Genomic DNA, 17,969 nt, shown 5'->3' with positions numbered 1-17,969 from the left:
GCAGTGGAGTATAGGTGTAGGAAGATTTGCCAGGAACCGTACCTACCATGGCTGCACCTCCTCCCACACCATACCCCCCCCAACAAAAATGTGATCCCACGCTCCCAATTCCTCTGCCTCCACCATCTCTGATCCCTGAATGACTGATTCCACTTCAGGACATCCTAGATGTCCTCCTCCTTCAAGGGCAGTAATTTCCCCTCCCCCTTGATCAACAATGCCCTCAACCACATCTCCTCCATTTCCCATTCCTCTGCCATCAAACCCCACTCCCCCCTCCTCACCCCTTTACCACAGAAAGGATAGAGACCCCTGGTCCTCACATTCCACCCCACTAATCTCCAAATCCCCCACCATTTCCGCCGCCTGCAGTCTGACACCAAAATGACATTTCCTTCCCTACGCATATCCACTTTCCACAGGGATGGTTACCTCCGTGATGCCCTGGTCAGATCCACACTCCCCACCACCCTCTCCTGGCACCTTCCCCTGTGGCCACAGCACGTGCAACACCTGCTCCTACATCCTCCCCTCTTCCATCCAAGGCCCCAAAGAGTCATTCTAAGTCCGGGAGAGATTCACCTGCATTTCCTCTAACCTGACTGATTGCATCCCTTGCTCCCAATGTGGTTTCCTCTACACTGGAGAGATCGAGGCAGACGCAGAGACTGGTTCAGGGAACATCAATGCTCCAATCAACCCCATCTTCTGGTTGCCAGCCACTTCAACACCCTCTCCCATTCCCCAGACATGTCTATTCTGGGCCTCCTCCACTGTCAAAATAAGGCCACACACAAGCAGGAGGAAGTAAACCTCGTCTTCTGTCTTGGGAGCAGACAAGTATACGGCCTTAACATAGAATTCACCAGCTTCCAAATCTCCCTAAGGCCCTCCCCCCTCATCCGAGATCCAGCCCTCCCTTTCTGCACTGCCCCCTTAACCTTACCTAACCTGTCCATCTTCCCTCTTTCCTATCTGCTCCACCCTTCCCACTGACCTTTACAGTCACCACCTACCTGCATTCACCTAAGACTCTCCCACCTACCTTTCCACCAGCCCCCCCTCCCTCTATTTATTTTGCAGCCTCCTTCCCCCTCTCCAGCCCTGATGAAAAGTTCCAACCTGAAATGTCGACTCCCCTTCTCCTGTGATGCTGCCTGAGCTGCTGTGCTTATTTCTGCTCCACTCTTTATCCAATCTGACTCTCTAGTGTCTGCAGTCTTCACTATCTCCAAGTATAGGGAGAGGCAAGTCATGTTGCAACAGTGGTTTGACCACTGTTGAAATATTGCATGTAATTCTGCTCTCCCTGTGGTAGGAAACATGTTGTGAAACATGAAAGGGTTTTGAAAAGATTAACAAGGATGTTGCCAGGGTTGGAGGATCTGAGCTATAGAGAGAGGCTGAATAGGCTGGAGCTGTTTTCCCTGGAGTGTCAGAAGCTGAGGGGTGACCTTATAGAAGTTTATAAAATCACACGGGGCATGGATAGCCAAGATCTTTTCCCTGGGGAATGGGAGTCCAAAAGTAGAGGGCATAGGTTTATGGTAAGCGGGGAAAGGTTTAAGAGGGACGTACAGGGCAATGTTTTCATGCAGAGGGTGATGCATGTATAGAATGAACTGCCAGAGGAAGTGGTGAATTCTAGTACAATTACAACATTCAAAAGACAGCTGGATGGGTATATGAATAAGAATGATTAAGAGGGATATGGGCTAAATGCTGGCAAATGGGACTAGATTAATTTAGGATATCTGGTCGGTATGGACGGGTTGGACCAAAGCGATTGTTTTCATGCTCTATATCTCTGTGACAAACAGTGAAATTCCCAGCTGACCTTAGAGAAACCTTTGTAGGAGAGCTTAGAGCACAAGAGCAGATAAGTGCATGGTTTTTAAGTCTTTCTTTCAATAATGAGTATACTGGGTTCTTTTTGGTTATATGTTTTATAGAGATCTGTCTCTTGATTATAATTTTAAAATATAAAACTTAGCAACTAAATTATCCTGGAGCAGAGTTTTTTAGAGCAGTAAGATGGTGCTACTTTCTGGGTCTGTAGATTGTTAAAGTACAAAGTTGGCCTTTAGCAGAATAATGTACTCTTCCTGTCAAATGTGGAAGATTTTGGAGAATTTCCATGTTACTGATGATTATGTCTGCAGGAAGTGTCTTTGGTTGAAAATCCTATCAGATTGCATGGATCAGTTGAAGTGACGGTTTGAGTCAATGAGGAATTTACACGAGCTGGGGTTGTGACGGAAGGCAGTTATAGGAAGGGAAAAAAGCCACAGGTACAGTCAGGTCGATGGGTTACTGCCAGGAAAGGTAGGAGAGAGAGGCAGGTAGTGCAGGAGTCTCCTCTGGTTATTCGCATTTCAAACAAGTATGCAGTTTTGGAAAATGTAGGGGGTGATGCACTCTCAGGGGACTGTAGCACAAACAGCCCCATTTCTGGTATCAGGACTGGTTCTAATGTAACAAGGGGTACGTCAGGTTCTAAATGATCGATTGTGTTAGGGACTCTCTCGTCAGAGGCACAGATAAACGTTTCTGTGGCTAGCAGCGAAAAATCAGAATGGTGTGTTGATTCTCTGATCTGAAAATGTGTTGCTGGTTAAAGCACAGCAGGTTAGGCAGCATCCAAGGAACAGGAAATTCGACGTTTCGGGCCACAGCCCTTCATCATTTTCAGCTCTGATCTCCAGCATCTGCAGACCTCACTTTTTACTTGTTGATTCTCTGATGCCAGGATCAGTCCATCACGTAAGCCAATCTCCCCTCCATTAACTCCATCTATACTTTTTGTTCCCGTGGAAAAACAGCCAATATCAGCAAAGACCCCTCTCACCCCAGTTATAATCTCTTCCAACCTCTTCCATCAGGCAGAAGATATAAAAGCTTGAACGCAAGAACCAACACGTTCAAGAACAGCTTCTTAGCTACTGCTGAATGGACCTCTCAAATTGCAAATCTAATGTTGATTTTGTTTTTGTACACCTTCTGTCTAGTTGTAACTCTGTATGCCTCGGTCTGTCCAATCACCCTATGATCCGTATGTCCTTGTATGTTATGATCTGCTTCTACTCACGAAACAATAATGTTCACCATTCTTAGGTACATGTGACAACAATAAATCAAATCAAAATCAGAAGAGGAAGTAGACCACCACAGCCTCAACGTTGCTTGAACCCATTAACTTCCATTCTGTAGTCCACTCTAGCCAACTGAGCTAACTGACACACCCAAAGGAACTAACTCTGAACTAAACAAATCAGGAACAAATGGTGAGCTTCACAGGATAGCCATCTCATGGGGACAACCCACGTCATAAGCAGTTGTGAAATATTATAGACTGAGAGTAATTGGTTTGCTTATTCAATTCGGTAACATTCGTGCTTCAACATTCCATTTATTACAGATCATTTCATTCCATCTTTCTTCCCTTCCTGTGGGATCAAATGTCACTGTGCGTCTAACAATTTGGATCTTCCTACTGATCAATATTTCATTGCTGCAGAGCTGCCATTATATCCTTCTCTCCATCAGCTTTGGAGCAGCAACAGTTAGAGACAACATGGCGACTGATTGACGACTCCCTGAGTCCTCCCTCTTTGTTGCCTGTCTGTTGTGTCTTCCACAGTCCCAGAAATCTTCTAAGAGAATTGACGAGGTGGGAAATTCGTTCAGTTTGTTGTCATGTACCTGCAACATGCCAAAGACAACCACAAGTAAATAATAAAGTAAATGGGAGCAGATATCAACTAGTGTCTACCAGGCTGCTTGGTTCACCAAGCCTGCTGTACTTAGCTGGTCTTCAGATTCACACCCATTTTCCCACACAATTCCATAGCCCTCAGTTCCCTGAGAGAACAAACTCTCTATCTCAGCCATAAATATATTCAATGATAGAGTACCCACCATCCTCAGGGTCAAAGAATTTCATTAAATTTAATCAGCCCCTTATCCCGAGTCTGCTCCCCAATCTTTCTGATTCCCCAGCCAGGGGATACCATCAATCAATACCTACCCTTCCAAGTCCCTTCAGCATATTTATAGATGATCGCTCATAAGAATGGCAGAAGACAGGCTGGATTTTCTCGTTCTATCAGCATAGTTGATAACTCTCTCATCACATGGACAATCTGTATTGTCTTCAAAGCAAGTGTATCCTTCTTAAGAGATTAAAATTCCACAAAGATAATTTTAGATGTGCTTTCATTAACACCTGCAAGACTTCTTTATTCTTGTACTCCAGTATGCAATAAAGGTCAATGCCATTTGCCTTCTGAACTATTTGCTGTTCCTGCATGTGTTATGGACCAGGCCACGCCCCTTGAAGAAGGTAGCCCACACCCTAACGTTTCTGGTTTTTGAAAGCAGGTGGATAGTGTATGGACCAGGAGTGATACAGCTGGCCCAATCACTCGGTTTTAAACAATGCAGAATTTATCTATACACAAACAAAAGAGAATAGAATATAGAACAACATAATATTTTTGAAAACACAATTGACTCTATTGCAATTTAATGATGCTGTTCCAAATATTTACAACACCCCAAAAATACCCTCTGGGCAAAAAGGTTAAAATTGAACACAGGTTCTTCAAGGAGCGATGTCAGAGACAGAGAGAGAGAGAGGATCAACACGGAGATGTTTCTTCGGGTTCAGCAGCTTCTCAGGGTTCCCCGCTAAAACCTCACAGCAGCTGCAAACAAAACAGTTTTCTTAAACCAAACCAAACCAGACAAAACCTGACCTGGGAGAACTGGCCACTCCCCTTGTACAAGGGTTTTAAAGAAAGACTTAAAAGCATTCTCAGTAGATTAACCCAGACATATCAGAACTCTGACTTTATAACCCCTCGTGAAAGAAAAAGCAAGGACAACATAACCTTGTTAAAGGAACAGCATTGTCACACATACTAGCTCTGTAGTCCTTGTACAAGTATACTAATCCCTCTGGCAATCAATATTTCTAAGTTCCATAGCTAAATTCCAATCTTATGACCAAAGTAAATAACTCCATCTATCATTTTGCTGGCCACTGAATTAATCTGGCTAACTTTTTGTAACTCATGTGTGCCCTCCTCAAAGCATACTTTCTCATCTAGGTGTGTATCATCAGTAAACCAAGATACTTTGCTTTCTGTCTCTTTGCTGGTCATTAATGTGGATCGTACTAACCAAGGCTCCAGCCCTGATCCTTCCAGCACTCCACTAATCACTGACAGCCAGCCTGAAACTGTTTTGTTTATCCCTACTCTGTACTTCCTGTCTATTAACCAATTATCTGCTGCTGATGATGATGTATTCTTCCCGTCTCCATGGGCCTTTATCTTGTGTGTTAACATCTTGTGTGGCACCTTATTGAATGTTTCTTTTGAAATCCAAGCGTAGTACAGCTACCCTATAAACTAGTTATTTACTCAAGAAACTCAAATATGATTGTCAAACACAATCTCCTATATTGAAATTATAAATTATGCATTGTATATTGTGAAAGCTCCCTAAATTAGTTGATCAAGGACATCAGCTCATCCACCTCCATTGACACATGATACTCTCTGGCACTAATCTCCTAAGAACTTGGTTGGACTTTCTCGGAAAAAGAGTGGATCACTTTCCCAGCCACTCTAGATCCCATTTTCACTCTCCCTCCATTCTTGAATGGTGTCATAAAGATCAATAATCTTCCTCCAAAGTTAGTACTTCATTCCAGGGGCTTCTCCTGTGATTGTACTATATCACAGTCTCAAGCCAATCTCTGTCGATGCAACACATTCAGGTTGGTCCTGGGAATGTGAAGGAACAAAGAAAGGTCAGGGGAGATTTGATGGAAATGTTTAAAATCAGTTTAAATAACATCTTTGTTATCCAGATAGATAGTGGAAGGTTTGGTATCAACGTTCAGGTAAATTAGCTAATTTCCTGGAGGGGAAGAATTTACACAGATATCAATTGGACATCTGCATTAAAGGATTGCTACAGAAATCATGGTCTGAATGGCCTCTTCTGTGCTTTATTTTCGATGAATTTATAATCTAAAGTATGATATGCCTGTTGAACATAAGGTGGTTATGCTCTCAGAGCTGATTGCACATTCCACCTTCTTGGGTAAGAGGCAGAGTGAGCCCTGGCTCTGCTTGATTAATGCCATTTAACTGGTTTAAGATGGAATGTCTGCCATTACTATTAGGACACCCTGCCGCCTTGAGCTGCCAGCTAGTCAGATACTTGGCAGCATTCGTATCCCAGCAGTGCCTCCCACCCCCACCTCGGGCGCAGTCACCATTGTTTTGGATGACAGTGAGGCTGGGGGCAAGGCATTGAGCCTTGAGACAAGGAAGGAAGTCGTATGTGGGGTCTCCCTAGGGCCAGTGTGGCAGGGTCTGGCCAGAAGCTGGGTTGCCCATGGATACGGGTTGGGAAGAACAAGCTGTGAGAGAGTGGTTGGTGTTGCATTGTGGGAGTGGCCTCCGATGAGCAAGGAACACACCCTCCAGCCAGCACTAAGTCCCATCTCTGAACAAGTTGGGAGCGCGAAACAAAAAAGTTGAGCATCAGCTTGTAAATCTATCTTACATGTGCTAAAGATAAGAATGGGAGTGATTCTTAGATCGCCATGGAATGGAAAGAACATTGGAGCCTTTATCATCACTATCCGTAGCTTCAGACAGCAACATGCATGTAAACCCTAACCCTAACCCTGATCCCACGTGTGAACTTGCTATGCATTACACCAAATGTTCACACTGTTTGTGGGTAACCAGGGATGCAAACATATCTCCAAGTGACATCATAAAGGAAAATGGTCAATCCTTCATTTGGACACTCTAACAAAATCCTGATGGGTTTATAAGTAAAGTCTCATACCTTTTAACTCCTGGTCGAACCTTTTTTATTCTATCCATCACCATCATATCAGCTGGATGAGTAGGGTGATGGATAAATGGAAACTGCAAATTAGGCATCAGTTAAGTATAAGCACAAATGTGGAAGGTGGAAGGCCAAGCACCAGACCATTCAAACATTCCCAATTTTTGGACATAATGATCATCAGATACTCCCAGGACAAGTACAACTCAATTATATATTGTAAAAACTCTTGAGATTGATTGATTAAGGACAGCAAAATTAGCAAACATGTGTTAAACACAGTTTACAATTGACATTACCAAATGGAGGACACAAACAGGTTCAGAATGGTCTGAATATTGGCTCAAAATCCTTGAAATGTCAAGCACTCATAGGTGAGGCATGAGCAAGATAAATGCGAACAGCTGTATTCAAAAACAAACCTTATTGTAGATGTTGATCAACATCGACTGGCTGTTTGATTCTCACTGTGGCAAAATCTGGATGATAACACTCTTAACAGACCTCTTGAAACATTGTTGAATCTTTGTTTCATCTTGTCTCTGATACCAAGAATCATGGTCCTACCAGGTCTCCCTGTGAACCAAGAGATATTTCTTCAACTCCAGTTGGTGTGAAGATGCTTTGTCTTCTCTCTCAATTTTCAGAACTCAGCCTGGGATACTCCTAAGATAAAATTCACCTGTTATATGTTTTCAATTAATGATACTTGGTTGAATAACTTACTTTGTGTTACTTTGGATTAGGATTCCCCTAATTTATTAATTTACAAATGCTCATACTTACGGGTGTGATCCTATACAGGGATATAATTTTAAACATTCAATATGCGATCTTTTGCTACACTCATGAATGTCTGCTTTACACTGTCCTTGCATTGTGTTCCAACTTTTGTATTAATGCACGAGTGAACGGATACAAGAACGCAATTGGGAACTGCCCTGTATTCTGTATTGGTATGGACTGAACTCATGGACTCTGTCCTCTCCTCCCAGCTCCTCCTATATTTATTTGCCATTGTTGGGGGGGGGGGGGGGTAACCAAGGGAACACATCTGTCTACAAAAGACATCACAAAAGATCCAGGATCCAATCACACAGCATTTAGGAATGATGTCACAGAGCAGCCAAACATTGCACCCACCCCCATCCCACACCCCCACCCCCAGTGGTATTATTGGATCACATGACCAAAGCCTGTTCCTTATGAGCATGAGCCCAGATTACAGTCTTGTTCCCAATATTACTCCCATTCAGACTCCTTGGAATGACAGTAGCCTTGAAATTCTCCCTCCTATCTTCCAAATGTTAGGTTTCACTTTGCAATGGCCCCCATGTGGACTCCTTGCACCAAAATGTCTTTTTGCTTTACTTCAGAGTATTGGTCTTAGTATGGTTTGTGGGAAATGCAGTTTGGAAATGGAAACAGATACATTACCACAACCTCTGTGCCCTGAATCCAGTACAGTTACTTTAACAGGAAGTGGGTGTCAAATGCAACAAGTTGAGGAATCATTAAAGCAACAATTGAAAGTTGCCTAATAATGAGCATGGCACTTTCCACATCAACAGTGTCAGGGCAAGTACAGAACGGTCAGCATTCTGCTAGTGAGTAGCTTGTGATGGGCATAAGGCATATCTAGACACTGAACCAAAAAATGGCAGAATCAAAACAGAAGCTGAATAAAGTATAGGAAAAGATCCATGCCAGAGTACACAGTCACAGGAAGAAATCAATCAACTACGGTAAATAAAGTATCCCAGAATCACAAGAGATGAAGTTGAAACACGTAATCAGAAAATATACTACTAGCGAGTGCATAAAGGAACTGGGCACGGTGTAAGCCATGAAGGAACTCCACTGCTGAGTACCCAAGCCAATCAGTTTGATCGTGAGTTGTGAGTAAAATAGAGGGATGCCAGGGTCAGTCTGCTGCAGTGAAATAGAAAATTGAACACAGGCCAGAGTTTCCTGTGGGAGACCCAACAGGAGGGACATAGAGAGACAGAGTGAACTCTCCTGAGGGGGAGTGACAGCTCAACAGCAAGAATTTCACTCCCTCAATGATATAGACTGACAAGATGAAATTTGGTATTAAAGAGATTAAAGTAAATGGCAGATTAACTATTTTTAAATTAGATATCTGTGATGACATATTGATTCTTTGCAATATTATACCCTGGTTTACTGTCCTCCATATAAATTTGGGGCTAAGAAAATACAAAGTAAGATGCCCAGATGAACGCTAAAATTTGTTATAATAAAAACTAAATTAAACAGGCTTTGTAAATAAATCGTAACAATTATGGCTTTCTATCAGGCAGACCTGCTTGTACAGTTGTAAGCATCCTTCATTCAACAGACACCAAATACATATCAGTCCCAACATTGCAACATTGCACCTCAAAATGAAGCTGGAAACATTCAGAAAGAATGTGTAAAATAAGACAGTACTGAACCACCAAGATGGAAGTTTACACAATGGTTTGCTCTTTCAGAATATAGTTACAGAAAAGTAAACTAGCATATGTGCTATTCATTTACTCGAATCTAAAACTTTGAATGTTCCTGAACTTTTGGATTCATGGGACATCATACCTGAAAATCCAGTTGTCTCTTGAGAAGAATCAAAGCTTGCGAAGGTAACATGAGGTTGTCTACTTATTGCACTGAACCTGCCCAGGAGATATAGTAGTAGCAGCAGCAATGTCAGGTAGAATTAGATGAAGATGTTTTACTCAGAGCAAATAGCCAGATTATTTCTGGCATGCAAAAAAAAATCACCTTGTAGACCATTGGTCAGTGTTGAAAGCAAGATAATCTTCAAAACATGCACAGTCAGTAAAATGAGCAAAAGTGAAGCGAGTTTTAATTATGAAGGGAATTAAAGGTTAGGGAGAGATATTGGGAAGAGGGAGCACAAGTAAAAGGTTGGCGCAGAGGGTTGCATGGCCCATGCCTTATAAAACACAGATAGTGCTGGAGAAACTCAGCAGCTCTAACAATATCTGTGGAGAGAAAAACCGAGTTAACACTTTCAGTCCAGTATGACTCATCTTTCAATTCATAAAATCTTATGTTTTTCACTGAAATGCGTTAAAACCATGAGTTTTATCGTCCGTTAGGATAGTTTCTTCCCATACAATTCTACATTTTCAACAAATTGAAAGCCATCAGAGGCATTAAATTGAGGCCGGATACTACACTGGAAGAATGAACTAATGCATCATCATGTTTCTGCTTCTCTTTTAAAATTATTTAAGCTAGAGGTTGTCTCCACATTATGGCACACACAGACTGTAACTTTTACGATGCACACCTAACTGTCCTTCAAACTTTCTGACCTGTGATGACATTACAGTACAAGTAAAATTCATCCCTCCCTCCAAATACTCTTTGCTCCTTGAATTCCTTCCATTTACAATTTGGGTCTGAAGAAGAACATTATGATTATATGCTGTGGAAAATTTGAACTGACTGCGTATTGAAATATTCTTATGTTTAGAATCTGATAGAATTCCATCCTTCAATCTATTGTAACAAGTTAACAACACTTTATTAGAGTAATTCAAAAGCAATCTCACTCCCACAGCCCCGTTCAATGGCTATGTGTCTGAAGTGAGAATCGGTTTAGTTCAGTTGGATTGTTGGTTTTCAGAGCAGTGTGATGCCAACAGCATGGGCTCAATTCCCATCACCGGTTTGAGGTTACCAGGAAGGACTCTCCTTCTCAACCTCTTCCCTTACCTGAAGTCTGGTGGTCCTCGGGTTAAATCACAACCAGTCACTTCTCTTGAATGTGACAGCAGCTCCTATAGTCTGGTAAGACAATGGCAACACAACAATAATGTGCCTTATTCTGTTTCAGTTACTTATCCAAACTTCCTTCAAAGAAGTGCAATACTGTCTACATTAATCATTCCCTGCTCCAACAATCTGCAATTTCTCCTTTACTTTTTTGCTGCCTTTTTAGCAGTAATTATAAATTTGTCCAGTCAAAAGAAGTGGCCTTTTCTGTTCACCCTTGGAGGGGCCATTATCATGTTTCTGCACCACCCACTGTGATGAATTTTGGACTTTCTCATGGAAATAAAAACCAATAAATAAATATAATCATTTCCTTCACTAATGAAACCTACTTTCAGCTTTCTCTGCTTTCCATCTGGGTTTTTCTCACATGCAGAACTGGTTTTTCACAAACAAATATACCTTTTGCAACAGCGTCCTACAAGTTTTGACATAGTTCCTTTCATTCTTCTTCCTTGAGAAACAGATTCATCAGCAACTTGAATATGTCATTACCTTGTGGTTTTTGGTCTCGAGTCACATGGAGGCCAGAACTGGTACGGATGGCAGATTTCCTTCCCTGAAGGACGTTAATGAACCAGATGGATTTTAATGACAATGAGTGATAGTTTCATGGTCAACAATGCTGAGACCTGCTTTTAATTCCAGATTGCTCTTAACTCAACCTAAATCCCACCAGTTGCTCTGATGGGATTTGAACCCATAACTCCGCAGTATTAATTGGAAGAATGCAGGAGTCTTGGAGAGTGCTGGCAATGAAGGAGATTATAGAGATAGGGATGGGTGAAGCCATGGAGGGTTTTACAAATGAGTAGGAGAATTTAAAGGATAAGCAGCACCAGGTTAGAAGCTAATGTGAGCACTGAGGTGATAGATAAAGGGGATTAGAGGTTCAAGCTGGATAAAGGTAACAGTGTTATGGATTAATTCTAAATGTTGAAAAAGATACTGTTTGATAGAATGGGGTATACCAGATCTGAACGGAAATCAATACCTTTGTGTCCTTTGAATGGGTTATGGCGGAAGTATTTGTATTTTAGATTAAAGTGTGCATTGGGTACTGTGTATTTAATTGAATCTGTTTCAAAATCACAACCATGGGATTTAACTGGAGATTCACTTGTGCTTCAAGAAATAGACACAGTCCTGAAAGTTTTGCTGTTAGCTTAGGAGGCCTTATGCTTGTCCTATGACACATAAATATATGGTTGTAAAAGTGAATGCTCAGAACAAATTCCAAACTCTCTTCAACAATCCAGTTACTATTGCTTTGCTTCTATAATTTTATCTCATATTCATTGGCAACCTTAAAAAATACTAGTTAGAACTCTTCTGCATCTAGTTCTGCCTAGGACTGTTCTGCCTTCTATAATCTTCATCTCATAGAGTAATCTATTCAAGCTCTCAGGGTTCAAGATAATATTTTATTTCCCCAAGGGCTGATTTTCAGATTTTCTCAATGACTACTGGCTGATTTTCATGGAATACTTTTGGTTTTCAAGGGATACATTTACAAATTAAGTAACTCCTCCATTGGGTGATGCAGTCAGACAGTAACATACCTTTTGTTTTCGGGTTGATGCATGGAGCATTGGGTCTAACACCTACGCAGAATTTGATGAAGTCAACAATGTCTTCAAAAATCATCTTCGCTTGCTTATAAATGCTCAAAACATATGAAAGTATTAATTTCAAAACAACCATTATGTTTAAATTGTTATCAGGCCCATGTTTAAAACAACAGCGTTTAAAGTAATTGACAAACTCACACCAAAAAGCCATTATAATAACTCAGACTAAAAAGGTCACAGTTATAAAGACTGTGTGTGTTCTTTGGAATGTGAACTTGGAAAAAATAAAGGTTTGGACACCATTGAGCGGCAGAGAATATACTTTTTAAAAATTTTTTGCAACTCAGTGATCAAAAGTAGCTCTATGATTTTCACTTATTGTTACATAAGGTCAGGTAACTTTTAGAGAAAGTAGACTTGAGATTTTATGGGATAAGCTGGCGTCAGATGCCTTTGGGTTGAAAAACTGTCAAGCAACAGGATTGGTATTTTTAAGTTACAGTCTGTCATAGGCCTGATGTAGCAATTTTGGGCAACACAGAAGCGGGGAGCAAGCAGTGGATCCTGGGAAAAGCAGCTAAAATGGACAAAGCAGCCACCTTTTTCTGAAAGCTTGACATGATTTCCCAGCAGGCTCAGATGGCTGCTATCTCTGTGCCTGTACAAAAGAGAGCCCAGCCCCCAAGGTGTTCTGGCAGGAATCGGCCAGACACCTAAGTGTATTGGAGGAGGGAAGTGGCCACTATGCAGGCCTGATAAGCCAACAAAGCCTGGAGTCACGATGTCTGAGCTAGGCTCAGGAGAACAGAAGAGAGCCATTAGCACCTCCGTGTTAGCAAACGGAGAGATTATGAAACAATGGACACAGCCACGGAGGTCATTTTCACCTGCACGGTAGGGAGGTGGAAAACACATCTGACATTGCCAGTGCCCTGGGGGCATTTCCAGACTATAACTGCAGAGGTACCTGGGCTCTCTAAAAAGGGGGCTCTCCTGACTACTGGAACAGATCTCTCTCTCCCTCTCTCTTCGCTAGCTGCTGGGACAAGTCTGCTGTTCACCCTCGCACTCAATTTCAAGCCTGGCTGTAAGTTTCTCACCCAGAAGCGTGGCGTTTTCCGAGAACCATATCAGTGGTTGAGGCTTTGTGGGAAAGGGGGTTCTCCACTGTCATAGCTATAAGCATTGCTAACTTGTGTAAAGTAAGGCCTTACGTTGTGTGCGTTAGCATCTTGTTCCCATAGTCATAGTAGACTGTATAGTGTCTAATGTTTGTCTTTCTTACGGGTTCTGGTGGGTGTTGATAATAAAATGGTGTTGGACTGTCGCTCTGCGTCTTGTTTGCCCCATTGCACCCTCACCACGGACCTCTGGTAAAGTCACGGTGTTTCAAAAGGCCTTGCCATAATTCCGGAGTCGAGAATCTAGGGTTTTTCCTGGGACACCTCAAAGCCGTCCACTCAGGACTGGGTCTGGTCAGGCATAAACAGCCCAGTCCTTTTCTCTCTTCCGGGGAAACTGCCCGAGTGGGTGGACAACGGGGTGGCCATTAAACCACTGACGGAAGGGAGGAATCGCCTGAGTATTGGTGGCAGTGGGTTACCTGGGTGATATAAGGGTCAGACTTGCTGTGCAGCCTGCAGCAGTTTTGACTCAGCGCTCGCCCCAGAGGGAATCCCATAGTGTGGGATTTCCCCGGTTCCTAGAACCAGCTGGTGCGAGACATGCGCAGGTGGCCACCCTGTCAGATACCGACTCAGCGTGGAGTAAAGCAGGAACGGGACCCGCTACACTGAGAAGGGACAATTGAATTCAGGCATCCAGAAAGCCTGCAATTAAAGATTCTCTTTCTTATCCCCTGGGCATGGGAAAACAACAGGGAAATACTCTAAAAGGAAGAATGCTTAACTCAAGCAAAGACCTAATCACAACCCATTGGCTACTAAATTGAAGATCTTCCACTGTGATTGGAATTAGGCTGCGATGAGGAAAGCTCTAGGCATAACCTGAAGTCCAATAAGAAAATATCTAAATTTGGGCAGGCCCTACCAAAATTTGAGGAAAAGGATGTTGAGTCATTCGTTGTGGTGTTTGAAAAGACAGCAAAATAAATGAAGGAAAACTGAAGAGTGCCCAAATCGAGCAGTTACAAGGTACAGCGTGTATGAATTATGCACCACTGTCTGACGTCTCTATGGATTAGGATGATGCAAACATGGCTATACTGGGTGTGTATGAGTTAGTTTGTGTCAATATTTATATCAAGAAGATATGGATTGCTAGACAACTTTGAGAAATAAACAACGATATCTTGAAAAGTGTCCATATTAGTGAGGAGGTGGTGCTGGATATGTTAGAATGCACAAAGGTGGATAAACTCCTGAGACCTGATTAGGTGTATCTCAGAACTTTGTGGGAAGTTAGGGAAGTGATTGCTGGCCCTTTGCTGAGATATTTATATCATTGGATAGTCACGTGTGAGGTGCTGGAAGACTGAAGCGTGGCTAATGTGCCATTATTTAAGAAAGGCGTTAAAGAAAATATTTAAGAAAGGCGTTAAAGAAAATAGACATCAGCGACAGGTTAATTGTTGGAGGGGATAAGGTTTATATGTGTTTGGAAAGGCAATGACTGATGAGAGATAGTCAACATGGCTTTGTGCGTGGGAAATTGTGTCTTACTAATTTGATTAAGTTTTTTTAAGAAGTGGCAAAGAAGATTGATGAAGGCAGAGAAGTGGATGTTGTCTATTTAGAGTTAGGCAAGGCATGATAGACTGGTTGGCAAGGTGAGATCACTTGGAATCCAGGGAGAGCTAGCCATTTGGATACAAAATAGGCTTAAAGGTAGGAGACAGAGGACGATTGCTTTTTGGATTACAGGCCTGTGACCATGGTGTGCCACAAGGATCCATGATGGATCCATGGCTTTTGTCATTCAAACAAATGATTTGGATGTGAACATAGGAGGAAGGGTTAGTAAGTTTGCAGATAACACCAGAATCGGTGGTGTCGTTCTCAGTGAGGAAGCTTACCTCAGAGTAAAATGGGATCTTTACCTAATGGGCCGAGAAGTGGTAAATGGGGTTTAATTTAGGTAAATGCGAGGTGCTGCGTTTTGGTAAGGTCTATCAGGGCAGGGCTCATACACTTAGTGATAGGAGAGTCGCTGAACTAAGGGATACAGGGACATAGCTCCTTGAAAGTGGAGTCACAGGTAAAGTGGGTAGTGAGAAATGCATTTGGCACACTTGCCTGCATTGGTCAGTGTACTGAGTATAGGAGCTGGGATCTCATGTTGTGATCGTACAGAACATTGGTGAGGCCACTTTTGGAATTCTGCGTTCAATTCTAGTCTACCTCTATAGAAAGATGTTGTGCAACTTGAAAGGGTGCAGAATAGATTTACAAGGATGTTGCTGGGGTTGAAGGTTTTAACCTCAAAGGTGAGGTCAAACAGGCTGGGGCTGTTTTCCCTGGAGTGTAGGAGGCTGAGGGGTGATCTTATAGAGGTTTATAAAATCATGAGGGGCATGGATAGGGTGAGTGGCCAAAGTTTTATCCCCCAGAATAGGGAAGTCCAAAACTTGAGGGCCCAGGCTTAAATGAGAGGGGAAAGATTTAAAATGGACCTGAGGCGCAACTTTTTCACACAGAGGGTGGTGTGTGTATGGAATGAGCTGCCAGAGGAAGTGGTGCAGGTTGGTACAATTACAGCATTTAAAAGGCATTGGGATGGGTATATGAATAGGAGGGGTTTGGAGGGATTTGGGCCATATGCTGTCAAATGGGACTAGATTAATTTAGGATAGGTCTGCATGGACTAGTTGAACCAGATAAAAGTGAGGACTGCAGATGCTGGAGATCAGAGTCAAGATTAGAGTGGTGCTGGAAAAGCGCAGCAGGTCAGGCAGCATCCGAGGAGCAGGAAAATCAACGTCTCGGGCAAAAGCTCAATGAATGTTAATTTTCCTGCTCCTTGGATGCTGCCTGACCTGCTGCGCTTTTCCAGCACCACTCTAATCTAGACTCGAATTGGACCAGAGATCAGTTAGAGGCTAATTGGTTCCTACTCGCTACACTTCCCGTTTGAGGCTTTCACAACTTCGGACATAAAAGGTTTGAGTGTACAGAACAGAAATCGCTCCTGTTTCTCAAAGTAAGTCATTTAGTTATTGAAACTAACGCATAGGATTGTTCTCTGTACCGTTATTCGTTTAGATTAACTTCACCCTGCTTTTTTTTAACAACTTACTGCGTAAAAGCACAGTCTGTCGCTGTCAAACTTAGGTACAAAGTCGCTGCTGAATTGATTCTCGCCCCCACCCCCAGCTTTTATCATCCTGTGCTGAGGATATTACTTTAATTCAGATTGCAAAGTGAGTTAGCAGCCTTGCATCCAGAGGAGTGGAAATTATCTGAGAAGGTTTCACAGCCAAATCTTGTCCTGATACTCACTGACTTAAATGTCCAGCTAAAATCATTGCATTGTCTGAAGCAGGGATGATGGTTGGTTGTGCAGCGACAAATCGGGAGCAATCCCAATGATCCAGGGCACACTATCAGCGCACATGGAGCAAACTCAGAATAGCAGCTTTGCTGCATTTACTCCTTTGCCGGTTCACACTGCCCTGCTCAGAGAATACAGGGCGGCGCAGTCAACATCTGCACTGGGTCACAACCATTCCTAACGGGTGCAGGATTCTGTTCCAAGTGTGACCGGCTCAGCCTTACAGTCAGCACGTTGGGATTCCTTTGTTTCAAGAAATGGGAGAAGCAAGTCAGTGTTTCAATGGTGAGCTGGACAATTCCGAAAGGCTTTGATTCAGCAAACATAGAGTTGACCTTTCCACTTCTGAGAATTCAAAAGTAGCTTTTATAATAAAGACAAGTTAAATCATCAGCAAATCCACGTTGGAGCTCAGGAGAAAGTTCTCCTCAGGGTGATTAGAATGCTAGAAAGCATTGTGTGGTGGAGTCAAATATCACAGATGCATTTAAGCCAACGTTAAACAGGTACTTACAGCACTGAAACAGACCCCTTGGTCCGACCAATGTTATCTATAATTCCAACTAAAATAGTCCCACTTTCCTAAGTTTGTCCCATAGCCCTCCAAACATTTCTTATTTGTGTACTTATCCAAATGTCTCTTAAATGTGGTAACTGCATCCACCACTTCCTCAGGAATTTCTTTTCACATACTAACCACTCGCTGTTAAAAAGAAATTGCGCCTCGTGTCTTGTTTTAAATCTTTCTCCTCTCACCTTAAAAAATGCCCCCAGTCTTGAAGTCCTCCACCCTCAGGAAAAGGCACCAGCCATTCACCGTATCTATACCCCTCATGATGCGACAAATATGGATAAGGTCACCTCTCAACCTCCTCTGCTCCAAAGAAGAAAGTGCCAGCGGCTCCACCCTCTCCTTATAACTCAAACTCTCCTATCCTAGTGAGGGAGAGAGGGTAGGAGTACAAAGCTTTAGGGTTCATGAAGTAGATCACGTAATTTGACATATTTGGACTGACTGGTAAAGTGCTGCAAAAATCTTTGTACTGTTGACTTCCTTATTTGAAACCTAAGTAATTTGTGTTTTATATCTAACTAAGATATTGTCAGTTGATTAAGTAATGGAATGGAATGATTTTGCGATAGTTTGTCACTTTTTAAAATGATCAAACATCCATCGCAATAAATATAAATAAAGAATTGAAAATG

The 17,969-nt window shown here is 42.4% G+C and overlaps 1 long non-coding RNA gene across 1 annotated transcript; it reads right to left on the bottom strand.

Moving 5' to 3' along the window:
• Positions 1-3,442: 3,442 nt before the first annotated feature.
• Positions 3,443-17,627, bottom strand: LOC132829989 (uncharacterized). Its single transcript, XR_009646294.1, has 3 exons — positions 17,520-17,627; positions 7,299-7,542; positions 3,443-3,702 (listed from the first exon to the last, which is right to left on the bottom strand). It is a non-coding gene; the product is annotated as an uncharacterized LOC132829989 (long non-coding RNA).
• Positions 17,628-17,969: the final 342 nt, after the last annotated feature.

The sequence above is a fragment of the Hemiscyllium ocellatum genome, chromosome 30 (assembly GCF_020745735.1).
Source record: "Hemiscyllium ocellatum isolate sHemOce1 chromosome 30, sHemOce1.pat.X.cur, whole genome shotgun sequence".
Taxonomy (NCBI): Eukaryota; Metazoa; Chordata; class Chondrichthyes; order Orectolobiformes; family Hemiscylliidae; genus Hemiscyllium; species Hemiscyllium ocellatum.
This window is presented reverse-complemented; position numbering and strand designations above follow the sequence as displayed.